Raw genomic sequence first — 17530 nt, forward strand, 5'->3', positions numbered from 1 at the left:
TTCCGGTACAAGTCCTCCCCTTGCCCGGACTCCATTTGCGACAGACGTAAATGTCAAACAGGGTTGAGTGTGAAGCCGGGTATACATGTGGGAGTGACGGAATTGAGAAGCTTAGGGCTTGACTCCAGCTGAGGCCCAAAGGTTACTCCAGCAGGAGACAGCTAGCAAGAAGCCAAAACAGCATCCCATGCAGGTTAGGGATGCTTGTGAGAAAAGGGGAGCCAGGGGAGCCAGAGACAAAATGGGTGGAGAAGGCATAATATTAACGCAGGAAGCAGGAGCTAAAACCCCGGTGAGTCCATGGGAAAACGATGGATTTTCTTCTAAGTGGATGGAGGAGTTCCCCTGGAGGTTTTCTTTTGTTTCTTTGAGACAGGGACTCACAATGTTAGCCCAGGTTTGAACTCATTGTGTAGCTCAGACTCCTTGACCTCATCCACGATCCTCCTGCCTCGGCCTTCTGAGTGCTGGGATTACAAGCTTGCACCATCACACCTGGCCACTGGAGGATTTTGAGCTATGAGGACTGTAGTCTTCCGGGATCTCAAGGAAGCTCCCGTGGGAGATCCTGGGTGTGGAGGGACAAACGGAGCAGGCTAACTGAGGAGGAAGATGCTGCAGCAGTCCTGGCAGAAGGCTGGCCTAGGCCGGGCTGAACGTGGGGCGAGATGGGAGGTGTCAGTAGGCTCTCCCTTCCCTACTCAGAAGAGACAGTGTGGACTACTAGCAACTGACCCAGAACAGAGGGAGACTGTAGAAACTAGGGGAAGAGGGGACAGACCCAGGTCTCCAGTCCCAGGATCCACCCCACAGGTGTCTGTAATATAGGAAGAAGGGAGCTTCACCAAGCCCCAGTGCAAGGCAGCCAGTAGATAGAGGTCAAAAAAGGCTGATCAGGTGGAATCAGGCCCAGTAAATGGGGCTAGAATGGAGGCACATACCCGTGCTAGCCTCCTTCAAGTGTCTGGGGCAGTCTCCCTGGAACTTCACAGGACACTCAGACCACCCCTCAGCCCTATGCAAAAGCAAACGACACCACCATCGAGGACTTTAAGTTAAGTGATTCTATGCGGGCTTGCCAGCCGAAGCCACCAACTTCCTGAAGTCAGGGAGCATGGCGTCTGCTGCCCATCGCCCCTCTGGTCAAAACAAGTGCCCAGCACAGTCTGGGGATCAAACCCAGGCTGCTGAGTCACCGTCCCCAGGTGACTGCTGTCTTGATCTCTTACACTTTCCCAGAAGCACGCTGCCTCGCCTAGCCACAGATCTCGGGGTGACTGAAGCTGGTGTGTGTCCACATTAGGACAGAGCCATGATTCCCTAGGAGACCTACCTCCTTGGGGTTGAGCCCTCTCCTTGGACTCCTAGGTGGGAGAACCTGATGGGGTTGGGGGAATTCCCCAAAGAGAGCAAGTCTCCTCTGGGTAGTGGGATCCAGTGGTCCTTCCTGAGGTTTCTTAGCAAAGTCTGGGCCCTCACATGCCTAGAGGGGCGTCAGTGCTTGGCATTGTCTTGGCCTTGGTGAGGTTAGAATGTTGGGAACGTGGGGACCAATAGCCCAGGTCTCTACCCTCTCAGGGCCCCAGTTCTTATAGAACAAGTAGATACAAGTGGTGGCCAGGGTAGTCTGGGCTGAGAAGGTACAGGCAGAAAGAATGGTGGCCTATTTCATTTTCTGTGTTCTAAGCAGGGTCTCATGGAAGCCAGAGTGCTGTGGAACTCCTGATTCTTTGCGTCTACCTCTCAAGTGGTAGACTTTTCGGCACCACTACACCCTGATGGTGGTCCCTGGGGAACTTGAGAGCCTATGGGGACTCCTAACAGAGACCAATGGGAGCCTCAAGTGCCGAAGACAAGACCCTATGGCACTGTGACCTGTGGGGAAGCCCACATGCTTACAATGATTTAATGTCCTGCTGTTTCTCTCTCTCTCTCTCTCTCTCTCTCTCTCTCTCTCTCTCTCTCTCTCTCCTTCCTTCCTCCCTCTCTTCTCCTTCCCTTCCTTCCTTTCTTTTTCTTTCTTTTTCTTTTTTAAGACAAGGTCTTGTCAGCATAGCCTAGGATGACCTTGAACTCAATCGTCCTGCCTCAGCTACCTCAGGGGCTGGGATTACAGGCACAACAGCCACCCCAGCTCTCATCTTGAAATTCTTAATACATTTTAAACAAGCTCACCACTGGTTTCCTTTTTTGCACCCAGTTCTTCAAATTGTGTAGCCAGTACCGCCTGAAGAAGATGTTGAAGGATGGACAAGAGCCAGGGCATAGAGGCTCTCCCAAAAAGACCTAAAAGAAAGGAAGAGGGACCAGATGGTGGTGGCCACAGTGCATGTCTTTGATCAGCACTCAGGAGGCAGAAGCAGGCGGATCTCCAAATTCGAGGCCAGGCTGGTCTACAGATCAAGTTCCAGGATAGCCAGGGTTACTGAAAAACCATGTCTTGAGAGAAGAAAAGAAAAGAAAAGAAAAGAAAAGAAAAGAAAAGAAAGACAAGGCACATCCACTTGAAGGACAAGCTGGAGGAAGGTGTAGCTGGAGCAGCAAGTGGGAGCATGGGCGGGGCAACAGGCGACCTTATCAGCCACTTGACTGCCTGCTGCTGCAAGGAGGGGGCTGAGCAAGGAGGGGTGGCATTCTGTCTGTGTCTCAGAAAGTCTGACCCCGGTGGGAAGGGAATTGAGGCATGTGACCAAGAACAACGTGTTTTGAAGGGGGTGACTCTGCTGCCTGTAAAGGGACCAGAGAGCGTTCATGAGCCGAAGGACCTGGGACGGTCCCAGGATCAACCCAGAGCTTCGTTCTCAATTGCGAATGTTCACACTGTGGGCGTGGGGAGGGAACACAGAAAGGCCGCTTACACAATGTCCATACTAAGTACTGGAAAATCTTAGCACATAAGAACGCACGGGTACACTGACAGTGGAGAACGCAAAGCTGGCAAGAATTTGAGAACATGAGACTTCAAAGGTTTTTAGTCTGGATGTATTCTGGCCCCAAGTTCCTGGAACCCTGGGGCACAATGCACTCTCCTGAGCCCCATGGGTCCATCAGCAACTGGGAACTTCCACTTCCCTCTAAATGCTGTTTCTGCCCCAGGGCTGGGGATGGACCCCCTCCTTTCTTTCCTGTTCTTCTCAGATACCAACCTTTGAGCCTGTGTCTGGCATCCTAATTCCAGTCCTGACTTTCCATGATTTCCTGGGCCCCTTTCCCTACATAAACCCTAGTGACTCACATCCAACCTGCCTCAGCTCCTAAGCGAACCAGCCCCTCTGCCCAGTTCATGTTCGGGCAACTCCTGAGTATCCATCCACCTCCCCGCCCCCCTTCTCCAACTTCAGTTCTGGTCTAATGCTGACTTTAGCCACCTGGATCCTCTGTAAGCCTCCCTCTGGGATCCTGGTCCAGAAGTCCAAAACATTTCTAAAGTTAAATCTGTCTGTTGGCTGCATGAAAGCCTCCCTGGCCCCCAGGTTTCTGGTTCAGAGTCAGAGCCAAACATCTTAGTTTTGCCAGGTATGGCAACAGAGGCCTACAATCCTAGCATTTGGGAGACTGAGACAGGAGGGTTGCTGAACTTCCATGAGTTCAAAGCCAGCCTGGGATACGGAGCAAGACCCTGTCTCAAAAGGAGCAAACAAAATGCTTCACTTTAGGGCATCTATATCATCTGCCTTTCTCAAGCACCATTTCCAAAATAATGTTCCTTAGAGCTGTGATTCTCAACCTTCCTAATGCTGCAGCCATTTAACACAGTTCCTCATGCAATGGTGACCTCCCCTCAGCTATAAGATTATTTTCATCACTACTTCATAACTGTAATTTTGCTACTGTTATGAATCATAATGTAAATCCCCGACATGCAGGGTATCTGATATGTGACTTCTGTGGAAAGGGTTGGTCAGTCACGGAGGGATTGCACCCACAGGTTGAGAACCACTGGCTTGGAAGGAATACTAGCCACTCCCAGGAAGCCAAGGCCTGTCAAATACCCTCATTTTCCCTGCTTTGGATGGCCAGCAAGGGAATGCTAACGGAAGCTATAGAAGGAAAACTAGTCCCCTTCCCTTTAATGCTCACCGACAACAGAAGCTCTGGAGGAGAAGAGGGTGTGGGTGCAGACGATTAGGATGTGGGGGAGCAGATGCTGAGATTCTCCCCAACCCTTGCCTTTCCCTGTCTGGAAAAATCCAGCCTTGCCTCACCCTCCTAGACCTCCCAGTGACTCCGTAGGAGTCCTGAGGGGCTGGGAGAGAGGCAGATGTCATCCCTTGGAGAGTTCAGCTCCCCCGGTCCCCAGACCTTCACATCCAGCCATCACTGTGTTCCCTCACACTCCTGTAGGCCAGGTTGTTACACTTCCGGGTCTCCTTCCCCTCCTTGAGTCACCACAGCAGTCTCCACTCCCTTCCTCAGAACCCAGACTCACAAATCACCCCTTCCCAGGGCCCCAGAAGTTCTAGCCAGAAGCTTTTTCCTCCTCGGTGGCTATGGACCTGCTCCTCCTTTCCAGAATGTTCTTTGGGTGTCAGCTTCCACACCTTGCCCCTTTGGTTTTCTAAGCACAATCAGGCTACTTCTCCATAATCACAGGCCCTCTTCTGGTCCTAAGGTTGCTCAAATAGGCTCCCTCCTTCTCTGCCTTCCCCACCCACTGTCCTCTTCCTTGCTCACTCCCTTCCCACACTCCCTCTCTCTCCTTTCCGCACACCTTCCTCCTCCTCATTGTAATTCTCCTGTCATTCTTCCTCTGCGTGTGCTGTGTTCATCTCTACCTGTAACTCACCTCCTCGCATCAAGCCCTGCTCCTCCATTACACCATCTGTCTCTAATCCCTGCCCCCACAATTTCACCACGATGATAAGCCAGGTCAGGCCGGAGCCACCAGTCCTCCACACATGCTGGCTCGGGGGAGGATGATGAGGGCCAGGGGATGTGCACCCAGTTTTCTCCTGGCTCCTGACAGGCAGGAGTCCCAGGCTACCTAGATCCCACGGGGTTCGGCGGTCCCATCCGTTCCTGGAGTGTGCCCTTGGGAAAGAGTGGCAAGCGGCACAGAAGACCCAGTCATAGCTGCCTTCATACCCGCCCTCAAACCTTGATGCTCTGGATTTCCCACAGGCTGACTGACCCCTTGGTGATGTAGAAAGCAGGTGGTTGGTGGCCTTACAGTCTGCCATGTCTCTGTGATCGTGGACTGGCCTCTGTGGAATTTCTCTGGATAGAACCCTAACCAGTTAGAACAAGATCTGTTTGGGTAGACTGTGCCGGTAGATAGCGCAAACCGGTTCCGAAAACAGAATAGGGCAGACGACCTAAAGAAAGTAAACCATCTCCCCCAGCTCTGTGACGTATGTATAGAACAGCTTATTCAGAAGAGGGACTCGAAGCCCACAGAAATTACGTTTACGGTTCAAGTTCACATGGCTTGAAAGCCACATGAGGATCCAAACCTCCCAATGGCCTCCCAATCCCCTCAGCTATTCTTGTCCCCTCCTCTGCGCTCCCGGTTCACTCAGACTCAACAGCTGCGTTTGTGGGTTTCTAGGGCCGCCGCTTAATCACAGCTTTCTTGGAAAACGGGGGCGCTGAGAAACCCGACTTCCGGCTGTGTGTGTGTTGCCACCGCCCAAGGGGCCCCGGATGGTGATGTTAGTTAGTGACAGCGCCGGAGCCGGAGGGCTAGTGAGGGATCCATGTGGGCGCGCCTGCCTGGACCCGGCGCCGCTGCGCCACCTGCTGGGTGCTCCTGGTGCTGACGTGAATGTAGCCCGGCGACTCGCACTCAGAGCTTTCTAAGGTTGGGTGGCCTCCCAGGCGACCAGCCCGCTCGACAGTATTCCTTCATCTTCAGCCCTTCCTTCCAGGACCAACAGGTGCAGAACACAGACGACCTACCAAGTTCCCACGACATGCCACTCATTCGGTGGCGCTGTTGGCTGGCCATCACTGTCTGCAAGCAAAACACAAGGCCTGTGACCATATGTACCAACAATTGCTGCTCAAGGTTCACAAGGGCCACCAGGGCCTGGAGCAATGAGCAGAGCTGTCGAGGATCAGGCCGCCCCCGAGACTGTTTTTTAAAATTCAAGTCATGTCCCTGCTCCACTCAATATCCTCCAGTGCAATCGCCCCACCTGCCAGCAACAGCAGAGCCCTGGCAGTGATTTATAAGGCCTTACATGAGAGACTGGAGGTGTAGCTCACTCCTTTGGCAGAGTCTTGCCAAGGATGTAAAAAGCCCTGTATTTGATTCCCAGTACTTGCCTACAGTCCCAGCACCCCGGAAGTGGAGGCAGGAGTATCAAGCAGTTCGTAGCGATATACAAGGGAGGCATAAAACACTGTCACAAAGTTAAGTAAGTAAATTTTAAAATTAAGACAGGTGAAATGACTCAGTGTTAAAGCACCCATTGCTAAGTATGACAACCTGAGTTCGATTCCCCAGGACCCGCAGAATATGAGCGAATGGGTTACTACAAGTTGTCCTCCAATGGGCCGGTCCACAAGCTTTGAATCACCTCTCTGGAGACAGTGATGGTGTTGGTCGTGTGTGCACGCCTTGGTACTGCTCAGACTTACAAATTGGCCAGGCTTTATGGGTTAAATGGTAAGTGCTTTTACATATAATGTATGCACATTGTGTAATATACTCCTCACCGTCACCCTGGAGGCAGGTCTTTTTATTATCCCAATTTTATAGAGAAGCCTACTGAAGGTCGAAGGCGTTAAATCACTGCCCAAGGCCACACTCAGAGCAGGTGGCAGCTTGTACCCAAAATTCACTGGGGTTCTTGGAAGGGAGCCACGGTCCAAGCAGAGTGGAGCTTTGCGCAGACTCAGCGGTGCTCAGGCGCTGGCCGTGGTACTGAATAGAATCGCCCAAGCTTCTACATTGGAGATTTTCAGATAACTGTAGCACGATTAATAACAGCCCAGAGACAGATATTGGGGTACAGCCTGGAGAACAGAATAGTAAAACAACCATCCACTGGCTCTTGCCTCAGTCTGAAAATGACGATCCTGCCTCCAGGAATCTCAGAATGAGAAAAGTAGAAGTGTGTTTGGAGAGAGTCTGGTGTTTCTCATCATTATCATTATAATTTAATATTTAACACCATCTGACTTGGAACTTGGTATGTGGCCTTAAACTCACAGAGATCCTCCTGCCTCTTTCTCCCAAATTCTGGGATGAAAGTATCATCATCACCACCACCACCATCATCACCATCAGCACCACCATCGTCACCACCACCACCACCACCATCATCATCATCATCATCATCGTCATCACCATCATCACCATCATCACCACCACCACCACCATCATCATCATCATCACCATCATCATCATCATCATCAGCAGCAGCAGCAGCAGCAGCTTTGAGCTGTACTCTGGAGCTGGGAGCCCTGACCCAATCTATGTGATCTCCATAAGTCACTTGGCTTCCCTGACATTTCACTTTCTCCACTGTAAAAGTGGAGAACATCACCAACACACCACACATTTGTGACATTTTTTAAATGAGAACTCAGTGTGGTGTCTCCTAGTACTAGAGGCCAAGGCAGGAAGATTGTTATAAGTTTATACCAGCTGGGGCTACATACTGAGTTCCGGGCCACAATAACAATGCCTCACATGTAGTAAATATTTGATCTTATTACTATTATTTTTTTGATACAGCATCTCACTATGTAGCTCTGGAATTTGCTATGCGGACCACATGGGCCTTGAACCCACAGAGGTCTGCCTGCCTCTGGCTCTTCAGTGTTGGACTGAAGACATGTACCATTATGCCTGGATTATCACCATTTTTAAGTGAAAATTCATACAGCTTTTAAATTGAAAATTCATATTCTCTAATGGTGGTGATGCACGCCTTTATGCCCTGCATTTGAGAGGTAGAGACAGGCAAATATTTGAGTTTGAGGCCAACCTAGTCTACAGACCAAGTTCCAGGATGGCCAAGGCTACACAGAGAAACCCTGTCTCGGAAAAAAAAAAGAAAAGAAAAGAAAGAAAGAAGGAAAAAAATAAAGAGAATTCCTATTCTATACTTACCTGGCAGGGGAGAAACCATGATCACAGAGGTGGTTTTTCCCAGGACAAGGCTCATTCACTTTAAGCAGAGCATGCTGACCACTGCAATTTCCCCAAATTCAGGAAACTTGACAGCATAATGTGTGGTAATGGGAACTGTGTTTTTGCTCTCCCCTTTAAAAAAAATACAAAAACAAAAATAAAGAAAATTCCATTCTGATGGCAGTTTCTGCTACCCTGTCTCCCCCCAAATTGTCCCCAGTCACCATTTTATATGGAGGGAAACTAAGACTTGAAAGAAACATGTCTTAGTCACAGCTGAACTCTCAGAGCTGGAGAGATGGCTCAGCAGTTAGGAGCACATGCTGCCCCAGCACGTACATAGTGGCTCAGAGTTGCAGTTCGCTGTATTCATGTCACATATGTGTAATGAATAATAACCTGAAAAAAAATAACAATTAGCTGGGCAGTGGTGGCGCACGCCTTTGTCCCAGCACTCAGAAAGCAGGGGCAGGCGGATCTCTGTGAGTTCAAGGCCCGTCTGATCTACAGAGTGAATTCTAGGACAGTCAGGGCTACGCAGAGAAATCCTGTCTCGAAACACCCAAGATGGGAGGGGGGCAACCAAACAAATAAACAGGAAATGATTAGAGCTGGAATTTGTACCTTGAGAGTCTGACCACAAAGCTCATACCTTTACAGCACTTGGAAGGCTGAGGCAGCAGGATGGCTGGGCGTGAAATCAGTCTGGGCCATTGTGAATTCCAAACCAACCTGGGCTGCAGACCTTGTCTGAAGCAAACAACAACAACAACAACAAAATCCTGCAAATCCAAAGGTCCTGGCATACAAGCCCTGATTCTGATTCTTACCCCCAACACACACATAAAGCCTTCTTGCCTTATAAGGTGATACATCATAATGAATAATATCAATTCTGGAAAAATGAAATGTCAGTTTTGATGCTAAGCACCATAAAGTTATGTGTAGATTATACTAAAACTGTGATTTCTTTGAAGAGATAAATAGCTCTTATAAAGCAAGATTTATACCTCAGAATTTTTTTAAGACAAGGTCTCACCATGTAACCCTGTCTGGCCTGTGATTTTCTGTGTAGAACAGGCTAGCCTTGAACTCACAGAAATTTGCCTGCTTTTGCTTCCTGAGTGGTGGGATTAAAGGTGTGTGCCACCATGCCCAGGTCCACATTGGATTGTTTATTTGTTTGTTCTTTGCATTTGGCTCAAGTGAGACCCATCCGAAGTATTGGAAAGGCTCAGGGACTGACCCTCTGCTCAAATGCTGATTCAGGTCAAAATGCTGTGTTCCAACTAGATACAAAATACACAGAGCTATCCAGGCCTGGTGCCACATGCCTGAGATCCCGGGAAGACCCCGTCTCAAAAGAGCTAGAACTAGGATATGGTTCAGCAATAAAGAAGCGACCTAGAAGTCACTTATGAGGAGGGGCTGGGGCTGCAGCTCAGTGGTAAATTATTCTGCCTGGCCTGCTGTGTGAGGCCCTGGGCACTGCCATCATAAAGAGGGAGATGGAGAAAGGGATGGAGACCAGTTTATAGGACAAACACAATTATCCACTCATATTGGCTTCAGGTACCAAAAGCTATGAAAAATGAATGCCTTTTGCTGGAAAGCACTCACACCCTCACAGGCACACTCACACACACACGTACACACACATATGCACACGCACACACACACCTGCACTCTCAAGGATACTTGATGTGATAAACTAAGTCCTCGGAGAATATGTTGTGTTTTGAGCTGCTTGGCCCTGGGACTTGGGCAGGTAGGTGCATGTGCATCAGTGCTCACATGGGAGTCAAAGTACAACTTGCAGGAGTCATTGTAGGTCCCCAGGGCTCAAACTCAAGGGTCAGGCTTGGCAGCAGTGCCTTTACCCCAGTGAGCGATCTTGTTGCCCCTCCCCCGATTTTTAAATAATTGAACCCAGCTGTCTTCACGTGAAGCTGGCGCTCTCCAGCTGACTGTTGCCCTTTTCCCTAGCCAGGCTGTGCTGACCGCAGCTGTATTGTTCCTCAGCCCTGGCTTTCTCTTTCTGCTGATGCACACAGAGCTGCTTCATTCATAGCCGACAACCCTGCTGGCTTCTGAATGCTGAGGATCCAGTGCCAGGAAGCCTGGGAGCCCAGATATGGAGGCAGGTCAGAGATGAGGCCAGGTACCAGGATCCAGTTCTGCTGTGTTCTCTCCATCCAAGCTCCATGGGTTCTGACTGAGGGGAAATTGAGCTCTTCCCTGAAATCCCATTCTTTCCTAGTGATACCACCCCAATTCCCAGTCCCCTGCAGTGCCTGTTCATGTTCAGATGGGACTGCCCATCACTTTGTAAAGCACAAACCTAAGTGTGTGCCCATAACCCAGACCATCTGGGCACACAACCAGTGTCAAGATGGTGTGTGTGTGTGTGTATGTGTGTGTGTGTGTGTGTGTGTGTCCATGTATGTTGAGTCTTTGAGCTCACGATGAAGCTCAGTCTGGTCTTGAACTTGAAATCCTCCTGCCTCAGCATTCAAAGAACTGGGATTACAGGCTTGCATCCTGTAAAATCCACCCAGATTTCAAGATGACATGTCTGAAGGACTCCAAACAGTCCGAGACCATGGTGAAAGACACCTGAAGCCGAGCCAGGGCTTACAGCTGTGACCACAGCTGGATCTGCACCTGAAATCATGGCCATGACTCATCCAAAGTTTGTGTATGTGACTGGGAACTCTGGCTGATCTGGTATCAACAACCACGGCCAAAACCAAGCCAAATAGCCTGGATAGTCCCATTAGGAGCGATAAAGTCAGGCTATAGGAAGTCTTCTATGTTAGGAGCAGAGGCAGGTGGATCTCTGAGTTCGAGGCCAGACTGGTCTACAGAATGAGTTCCAGGACAGTCAGGGCTACACAGAGAAGCCCTGTCTCAAAAGGAACAAACAAGCCCTCCAAAAGGAGAAGAAGCTACATATGAGTTCTGGTCAGCTTGTGCCACCAGTTGAAGGTTTTATTTGTGTATATGTGTATGCCCATGTTTACATACATGTATGTGTAGGCCACAGAAGAACATAGATGTCTTTCTCAATCAGTTTCCACCTTTTTTTTTTTCTTGAGACAGAGTCTTCCCTGAACCTGAAGTTCACCAATTAGCTAGACTGTCTGGCCAGTGAGCCCCAGGGATCTTCCCCTGTCTCTCACCTGCGGCACTGGGGCTACAAGTGCCTGCCCCCTTCCTGGGCCTGACATGGACGGTGGAACCGAGCGTAGCTTCTCAAGTCTTCACAGCAATCGCTTTGCTGACTGAGTCGCTTTCCCAGGTCTATGATGGATGTGTTTGCTTTTCTTTTGTTTTGTTTTTTGAGGCAGGGGCTCACTGTAGCCCCGGCTGGCCTAAAATCCACTCTGCAGACGAAGCTGGTCTTGAACTCACAGGGATCTTCTTGCCTCTGCCTCCCGAGTGCTGGGATTAAAGGTGGGCACCACTACACTGGCTAATTCATATGTTTTCTTTTATGTACATGGGTGTTTTGTTCGCATGTATAGTGCTGTACCACAGTCATACACTGCTCATGGAGGCGACCATGTGGATGCTGAGAAACAAATCCTGGTCCTCTAGAAGAACAGCCAGTGCTTAACTGCTGAACCATCTCTCGGGCCCTGCACTTGGGTTTTAACATTGTACTGGGTGGTTTTGTGTCTCATGCTAGCCCAGGCTAGCCCAGAACTCTGGAATTCACTATGTAACCCAGAATCAAGCTCATGGTAGTCCTACCTCAGCCTCCCAGTGCGGAATTACAGTGTAATACATGCCCCACTGGGATAAAAGATCTCATTACAGATGGTTGTGAGCCACCATGTGGTGCTGGGAATTGAACTAAGGACTTCTTAATCACTGAGCCACCTCTCCAGACCCCAGGATAGAAGGTCTTAAACTCCTATCTCATCAGGTCCCTCTGAGGAGGGGATGAGTTCAGCACATGGCACATACTTCGAGCAGACCCCAGCTCATGCAAAGTGCCCTATGAAGAGTGCTCACTGTCCCTAACACGGACTCCAGAAGTCTCCAAATTCTCTGAGCCTTGAATGTGGCTGCTGGAATGTCCCTAATTTCTCCTCGGGGAAGATTTAGGAGTGTTGCTGTGGTTGTAAGGTCTTTACCTTACATATATATCTTTGTATATAGTCATTTTAAGCACCTATTAATTGAACAAACTATTGGGCTTCATCATGACATTTCATACATGTATGTATTATATTTTGATCATCTTCAACCTTGCTTCAACCCACTGCCCCCCTCCTTGACCTCAAGTCCCCAAGCCCCCCTTCTTCTTTGATGCATCATCTCTGTTGTTTTCATTGTTAAAATATTATCATGACATGTACATGCACATAAAAATGCATAAGTGCAGCCTGCTGAGTGCATTTAGCGTTGCTCATACGCGTGTGTGTTTAGGGCTGACCACTTGGCAGTGAATAACCACTTAGGCTAGAGCACACTTAATTAGGCTATTCTAAATGGGGAGAACTAGAGAGGAAAGAAAGCCAGGCATGGTGTGCACATCTGTAATCTCAGCATTTGGGAGGCAAAGGCAAGATGATCGGGAGTTCAAGGTCAGCCTGTTGGCATAGTGAGTTCCAGGCTAGCACGGGTTACAAGAGACCCTATCTCAAGAGAAGAAACAGTAAAAATGAACAAACACAAACGAAAGAAGAAAGACAAGGACCCTGGAGCAGATGACCTGGGTGTCACTCACTACTGTGAAGCCTTGGGTAACCTCTCTAGATAAGTACCCTAGAGCAGGTGACCTGGCTGTCACTCACTACTCTGAGGCCTTGGGTAACCTCTCTGGACCTTAGCTTGCTTCTTTCTTTCTCTTCTTATTTTTTATTTTGTGGTTCTAAGAATGGAAACAGGCTGGGCCTGATCTAGGCTACTCGCGTTCAGCTAAGTACCGGCTAGCAGACTCTGTGCCACACCTAGAACGACTCCATTCCTAAAGCAACAGTAGGAGGCACACAATGGCAGATAATTTATCTACATTGATAAATAATGACTCTTGAAAAGATACCAAATTACTCAAACAAACAAACAAACAAAAAGCAGCCGTGTGAGTTTATCAACCCAGACCAGACCAGATGGAGCACCCTTACCTGGGACTAGAAGAGGTGCACCCCAAGATCAAAATGTATCAGGTTCACTGATTAGTCACCAGGCCACTTGTCACAGGCCACCCTCAGGAAAACTGCCACAGCGAAGGACACATGCCTCTGTCTCCAGTTTGAGTACTGTTCCTCTTGACGTGACATTCAGTCATTTCAAACTAGCCCTGACCAGCTGTCACCAGACCCGCATCTGACACCTCGGAGCCTGCACGTGTGGCTCTGAAGATGTCTGGTTCGTTCAGAAACTTCCTCTGCACCTGTGTCAGCTCTAGGTCGGCCACCTCTGAGCATCCTCTCCGGACTCCACAGTCTCTTGAACTCTCTCTTAGTCATTCAGCAACCTGCATATTTGACAGTTATGAGATGAAGTATTGATGTGTGGTCTGAGAGTTAATATTAGTCATTAAGACTGGAATAAAAGCCTGTGTTGGGGGCTGTGGGGTATAGCTCAGCTGGCAGAATGCTTGCCTAGCATGTGTAGAGCCCTGGCTGGGTTCAGTCCCCGTTACTGTGTGAAATGGATGTCGGGGTACACACCTGTAATCCCAGCACAAGGAGGTAAAGGCAGGAGGATCACAAGTTCAAGGTCATTCGTGGCTAATGTCCAGATATCAATGGAATCAGGACTATTTGACAAATTGCAACCCAAACAAATCAATGGGGCGTGTGAATTTATTGTTTAGTCAATAAATCCTGACATTGTGGGAAGATGCAAACCTGTCTATCTATGTTTCTTTTTTTCTTTAGTTTTTATGCTTTCATATATGTGTGTCTGTGTGTGAGGATCTGCGTGTGTCTGTGTGTGTGTATGTGTGCATCTCGTGTGTATGTGTGCATCTTGTGTGTGTCTGTGTGTCTCTCTGCATATGCATCTTGTGTGTCTGTGTGTCTCTGTATGTATGTGCATCTTGTGTGTATGTGTCTCTGTGTGTACATCTTGTGTGTGTCTCTATGTGCATGTGTATCTTGTGTGTGTGTCTCTGTGTGTGTGCATCTTGTGTGTGTGTGTGTGTGCATCTTGTGTGTATGTGTCTCTGTGTGTGTGCATCTTGTGTGTGTGTGTATCTTGTGTGTACATGTCTTTGTGTGTGGGCATCTTGTGTGTGTCTGTGTGTGTGCATCTTGTGTGTATGTATCTCTGTGTGTGTGCATCTGTGTGTGAGTTTCTGTGTTCATGTGTATCTTGTGTGTATGTGTCTCTGTGTGTATATCTTGTGTGTGTGTCTCTGTGTGCATGTGTATTTTGTGTGTATGTGTCTCTATGTGTGTGTGTGTGTCTTGTGTGTGTGTTTCTGCAAGATGAGAGAGGAGGTGGCACATCTCATGACGAGCATGTGGAGGTTAGAAGACAAATTCAAGGAGAAGGTTCTTTCTCTCCACCATGCAGGGTCTGGGCATCAAATGCAGGTTGCAAACTTGGCAGCAAGCACCTTACCTGCTGAGCCATCTGGCCAGCCATCACCTATGTTTCTAATAGAACACACTCGTGACACTAGGCAAACACTGTCCCTACTGAGCCATAAAGACCTCGGTGTCTTTATTGTGGAATCAAAATGGTAAGAAGCCGGGCGGTGGTGGTGCACGCCTTTAATCCCAGCACTCGGGAGGCGGAGGCAGGTGGATCTCTGAGCTCAAAGCCAGCCTGGTCTACAGAGTGAGTTTCAGGATAACCTGGGCTACACAGAAAAATCCTTTCCTGAGTGAAGAAAAAGATAAGAAGACATAACTCTAGGGCTGTAGTTAAGATTAAATAGCTAACACGGAGAGTCACCAAGATCTCCAAAGACCTAACTGCCTCAGTATCCCAGCCCCCACAACACCCATTCCCTACCCCTCCTTGAACACGCTATCGGCTGCAGCTGGGTGACCGTAGGATGCAGTTGTAACTGCCCACACTGGCGGCAGGCACTGATACACTGTCACTGCAATGACTGAAGGCCTCCCTCACACATGACAGCTTGTGTGATCAGTTCAAACAGAGACCGGTGATATGATCTGTGCTGACCAGTGTCCCTCCCCGGTGCAGCCCTGTCAGACTCTAACGACCTGAGTCATTCCCTTAGACAGGCCTCCTCACCAAGCCCCACTTTAAACTTGAACTCATTATATGCCCCAAGGCTGGTCTCAAATGTGAGGTCCTCCTGCCTCAGCCCCCCAAAGACTGGGATTACAGGCATGTGTACCACACCAGGGACTGTCCTGGCCCCTCAGCTGCAGTCCCCAAGTTCCATAGCCTACACACTTTGGGACAGACACAGTCCTGAATTTGCCACGCTGCATTTTACACAAACCTACACATCTACACCTCTGTGTTCCAGAACCTCAGTGTCAGCACCCACCCTTCCAGGGAAGGGCTAGAAGTTTCTGAGGACCTAGGAGCCACATTCCTTAACTCCAAAGGCCTATTTCCTATCACTCTACCTGGGGTGGGACAGACTGTATTGTGTGTATGGGGAAGGATGGCTGAGTCATTGAGAAGGGCAGTTTAGGGTGTATGTACTTTTCTTGTTACCGTACCAAAAGTCCGGACAAAAACAACTTCAGACAGCAAGGTTCCTGTGAACTCACAACATGGGAACATAGGCCCTTAGGCCGGTAAAGGCATGGAAGCTGGTGTATCTTGGCCTGTGGCATCGGGGATGAGTGAAGCGGCTTGTTCACATCTTCGTGAATCAGGAAGCAGAAAACTCTGGCAGGAAACAGAAGTGGGGATCACCTTCAAGGTTCACCACCAGCCAGGACTGGAGAGATGAGTCAGTAGTTAAGAGCACTGGCTACTCTTGCAGAGGACTGGGGTTCAGATCCCAGCACCCACATGGTGGTTCACAACCATCCCTAACTCCAGTTCCAGATCTGTTTCCCCTCTCTGACTTCTGCAGGCACCATACACACGTGGGATGCAATAATGCATGTAGGCAAAACACTCATATAAAATAAAATGAATACGTCTAATAAAAGTTTTTAAAAACACATTTATCCCCAGTCACTCCCTTCTGCTAGGTAGGTCATAGTTGCAAAATAATACCAGCTGGAGACAGCTTGTTCTAACATGTGTCAGCTTCTGGGGGTCATTTCACATTCAAATTGTACAAGAGATATCTAGGGTCCGGGTTCAGTTCCTAGAAACTAGGGTGAGGATGCTCAGGCCTTGTGACTAAAGACTTGTTGATTCTAGGACCTTGGGGGAGGGTTGGAGGGGGGGAGGGGGGAGGGGCAGGGAGGGGAGCAGAGAAAAATGTAGAGCTCAATAAAAATTAATTAAAAAGAAAAAGAAAAAGGTGTGGGTTTCTGGCTTGGCGGACTGTCCATTCTAGCAGGTGAGAATTCTGGGACAAAATTTCCAAATCCAGGACCAGTGAGATGCCACCAAAGCCTAATGATTTGAGTTTGGATCCCATGTGGTGGAAGGAGAGAAATGACTACCAAAAGTTGCCCTCTGACCTTGACACTGTGCCGCGACACATACAGGCCGCCACCACCCCACATACAGGCCGCCACCCCATGTGCTGGTTATGGTGCCATACACCTTTAGTCCCAGCACTCAGAATACAGATGCCGAGTAGGTCTGAAGTCAGCCTGGTCTACAAAGTGAACTCTAGGCCAGCCAAGGCTACATAGTGAGACCTCGACTCAAATATTTTTACACAGTCTCTCCTTTAGATGTTTGCCATTGCACACAGGTTAGCTGGCTGCGACTTCCAGGGCTCCTCCTGTCTCTGTGTCCCATCCTGTTGTAAGAATACTGGGATTACAGATGTGGATTATAGATGTGTGCTACCACACGTGCCTTACCTGTGGGTTCCAGGATTTGAACTAAGGTCCTCACACTTGCACAGCGTCTGAGCCATCTCCCAAGCCTTGGAATCTTGGTTTCTCGGGATATAACATTCTTACTCTCTGAGAACTTCCAAAGACCACAAATGGCTGCCCCAAGTACTTACAGGCATTGTAGACAGACTCCTGGAGGCTCAGCAGGGCCTCCCTCAGTCACTGAACTAACCTGGGGGTTCAAGTAAATGTGATAACACTGATTCCCCAGAGCTCAAAATTGACAAACTTCACCTCCCCACCTCTCCACACTCTCCCCCTACCCATCTCCCCATCTTCCCCTGCATTTTCACCCCCCATCCCATACCTCATCCATCTTCCCAACAATGTGCTGTGACCAGGAGAATCCACAGAACTTGGATGCTGTGAAGAGACCTACCTCCCACAGCCCTGGTACCTTCAGGGTGCCGGCTTTCCTAGCAGCACACTGACGCCCCCTGGTGGGACTGTGTGCTAACTCAATGGGGGATTC

The 17530-nt window shown here is 49.1% G+C and overlaps 1 non-coding gene across 1 annotated transcript; it reads left to right on the plus strand.

Annotated features, from left to right (window-relative positions):
* The first annotated feature begins 8054 nt into the window (after positions 1-8054).
* LOC125405226 (U1 spliceosomal RNA) lies at positions 8055-8218 on the plus strand. The gene has a single exon (XR_007233507.3). It is a non-coding gene; the product is annotated as a U1 spliceosomal RNA (small nuclear RNA).
* The last annotated feature ends 9312 nt before the right edge of the window (positions 8219-17530 follow it).

This window comes from Myodes glareolus, chromosome 1, assembly GCF_982192425.1.
Source record: "Myodes glareolus chromosome 1, mMyoGla1.1, whole genome shotgun sequence".
NCBI lineage: Eukaryota > Metazoa > Chordata > Mammalia > Rodentia > Cricetidae > Myodes > Myodes glareolus.